Source organism: Pyrus communis, chromosome 6, assembly GCF_041283825.1.
Source record: "Pyrus communis isolate YQ-2024b chromosome 6, ASM4128382v1, whole genome shotgun sequence".
Lineage (NCBI taxonomy): Eukaryota > Viridiplantae > Streptophyta > Magnoliopsida > Rosales > Rosaceae > Pyrus > Pyrus communis.
The window spans coordinates 11,658,311-11,662,057 of record NC_142570.1 but is presented as its reverse complement, the minus strand read 5'-3'; the positions used below and the strand labels follow the sequence as shown (position 1 = coordinate 11,662,057).

The window sequence follows — 3,747 nt, the reverse complement described above, 5'->3', positions numbered from 1 at the left end:
AGGCTAACTAAGGCTCAAAATGGTTAAACCTATAATACATATGCAATGGGTAAGGCTTTTTGGCTCTGGTTTAACTAAACAACTTCATCTTGTTATTTGTTATGCACTCAATTTTATGCTTTGAATGAAACGGACATGAGTTTTAGTATTTGGAACTATAGTGATGAAATGCATTCTAAGTAGTAACCAAGCAAAGAAATAATGAGATCATGTAACGACTTTAGAAAACAAGAAACATCACAGATTAATAACTCTCCACATAAGGTTTAGGCTCAAGTCTCTCAAGGTTATAGCGTTAGTTTGAGTTCTTTCCTTCAAGCATGTTACAAAAACTGATTTTTCCTTTGTGATTACATGTGAATTCGTAAATGACAACTACAACTAAGCATAAACCAAAGAGCATATCAAACTTCCATCCATGTTTGTAACTTTCTTTAACAGTCATACAATTAAAAACCAAATCTTCATCATTGTGTTGGAAGGTACCCTAAGACACAACACATAAAAACAAAAACGACACTAAAAACAACTCTTTTTGAGTTTTTCAAACACTCTTTTTCGATATTTTTTTTTTCAAATTTTCGGATTTTCTGTTATAGGACACATTAAAACACCTCAAAACACACTAAAAACACTTAAAAACAGTGAGTAACAACTTTAGAAGTGATAGGTGATAAAATCCCACGAAAATCAATGAAAAATCGTTTGTTAACCCCCCCAACACTTAAACCAAACATTGTCCTCAATGTTCCAAACATAGACTCACAAACAAACAATCAAACAAACATGACAACTATGGCAAGGTAAAAGCAATAAAGAGAAAGGGTTAAGGAACGCAAATCTGGTTATGGATTGTTGGAGATTTCTAGGTCTTCTTTATTTGAATGCATGAGTTGCCTCCCAAGAAGCGCTTGCTTTAACGTTTTCTAGTCGGACGATACCTCCTTTTAAGCTCCATTAGTGCCCACGACATGGAATTGATCTTTGAATGGAAGCTGATACTTGAAATGATCCGGCAATGGTTTAAATTCTTGATTGCGTGCCTGAATCATTAAAATCAACAACATGTTAGTAGAAAACGAAATTGAAATTTGAGGAGGTGGCTTACCTGTGTGTTACGACAAGAACCCAAGGATAAACACTTCTAAAGTTTGAGGAATGTTGCACTCGGCCATATGTGGTGTAAGGGTTATGACTTGTCCTATGTCATAAAATCCAACTTCTTTGGGGTTGGTTGTCTCAAGTACATCCTCTTTGATGAATTCTTGATATTCCCCAGCCACTTCTTTCTCTTGAATCATTCTTCTTGTTGTACAAAGTTCTTTGAACAATTCAACATATTCTGGAACTTGATTTGTTGTACCAATAATTGGGATATTGCTTTGCACCTTTAGAAGGGCTTCCAAGATGCCTTTTTCACTTTCTTCTTCATTGGAAATCATGAGCCTGCAAGGAATAGGGACATTTGTTGGAATGGGGTTAGAAAGAATTGAATTTGGAACAACCTTACTTGAATTGGATGGCGTAGGAGCCTTAGAAAATTGCGGCAAGGGGTGTTCTTCCCTTGCCGTGGCCTTGTCCACCTCTTCTTCTTTCTACAGCAGCTGTTCATCTACGTTCTGGCTATGTTTGGACGTTTTCGGGTTAGCTCCAACCTCTATACTACTTCCCAAGGTGATAACTTCAGCGATTTCAAAATCTCCCGTTGAATTTACAATCGTTTAGTTGGAGAGTTCACTTTGTTCTTGAATTTGCCCTATGAATTCTGCGATCTCTCCAAGTTGATTTTTCAATTCGCTCATCTCTTTGCTTGATTTTGTAAACCCTGCATCAAAAAAGTTAGTAAATCAAGAATTTTATCATTATCCATGGACATACTTGAATTTGATTGGAATTGTTGTGGGGGAGGCTGTAGTGGCTGCATAGGTCTTGAACAGAACTCCTCGGATTGCTGTCAATATCCGTCTTATTGAAACTGTTAAGGTTCCCTCCACATAAAATTTGAATAATCTCTCCAATCTGAATTGGAAGTGTTGGAAAACAGGTTGTTCCTTGATCGATTCGGGCCTTGATAACCCCAGGCACCTCCATGCTCAGTTAATTGAGGACGTTGATGAGTTTGATATCCTTGCCTATAGGACAAACCAAATGTCGGGACACTTTGCATTGTGGTCTCTTCGATATACTACGACAACTGAGAAGTAAGATTCGCCATTTGAACTTGAAGATTAGCAATTGCCATGTCTTGCTTCTCTAGTACCTAAAATCAAAGAAAGAAAACTAAATCAAATATTAAAAGTAAAATAAACGAAAAAACAACAGAGGGATTAGCAATTTTACTAATCCTCGGCAACGGCGCCAAAATTTGATGTGATATATAATAGCATACAAACTAAACCCTATAATTGTAGTATGTGCAAGTAAGAATCGTTCTAGGCCGGGGATTACAAGGGATGCTAATCTACACAATTTAAACTCTAAAACACTAAACTAGACTCTAACAACTCAAAACAAGCTAAATACACTCAAAACACACAAACTAAGTTAAATTGACTCAAAACAGGTACTCGAAAGTGATTTAGACGAAAATTAAACTAAAAAGACTCAAAATACTAAATAGGGACCGATTCTGACGAATTGAAACTAAACTAACACAAATAAGAACTAAAGAGGTATTTGGACGAATTTTAAACTTAACTTGACTCAAAACACTAATATAAATAGACTTAAACAGATTTTAACTAAGTTCAAACACAAAATATTAAAGGGGGATTGGTTTTGACGAAATTAATTAAACTAAACAAATTGCATAAACTAAACAGGTTAGACACGAAATTGGGTGTTTTAAAGGTGAATGGCTAGCTAGAGGGTTCATCTCCACACATGACACATATGCATACAAATCAATTTTCAGTTATTATTCCTATAAACCATGAATGACAATACCCTAAATTAACCGTGAACTGCACAAATTAACTCTTAGATTTTCCTAATTTCATTGAATTGGATGGACAATGCATCGACAACCAAATTATACTTCAATAGTTCCCTACATGAACAACATAATAGAGATACAATCAAAGATCATTAAGCTTTGTGAAAATCATAAGTATTGACATGACATTCGTAACTATAAACTGCATGATACTCCTGCCATGGATTTACTTAACACGATTGTGACTAGCAACCTCCACTACTTATAAATATAAGTTCATAACTATTAGGTGAAATTCCCTTATATTCTAGCATCAAATTCATGCATGCAAACTAAGAATGCATCCTTAATCAACATACAAGAATAAGTTATCAATCAAACCGATAAGTAAATCACATTCATGTTTTACGAAACAATAACTGGAGGAAGTCATTTCATATCACATATATGTTCATGGCTTGGAATCCACCTCTAGGTAAAACGAGTTTAGCTCCTCATGTTTGCACTTAAACAAAGATAAATTAAATTAAACATTGAAAACAAAAGATAGAATACACCTAGAAACGTTCCAGCAATCTAAGCTTGAATGGTAGGGCACGGCTCCAAGGTTCTCCTCTCCTTTCTCCCTGCAAAGTTGCGGCACAATGGGAGATTTTTGTGATTGATAGATGTGTGTTGTGAATTATGGTTAAAGATGGGGTGTGGAATGAAGGTTGCGGCACACTCTATTTATAGGGTGAAGGGAAGGCACGTCAAGGCTCAGAAAGAGGAGAATTAGGACTCCAAATCACCAAAGAACAAGGACACTCTCA

At 35.8% G+C, this 3,747-nt stretch overlaps 1 pseudogene; it reads right to left on the bottom strand.

Annotated features, from left to right (window-relative positions):
- Positions 1-947: 947 nt before the first annotated feature.
- Positions 948-2,242, bottom strand: LOC148696295 (uncharacterized; annotated as a pseudogene).
- Positions 2,243-3,747: the final 1,505 nt, after the last annotated feature.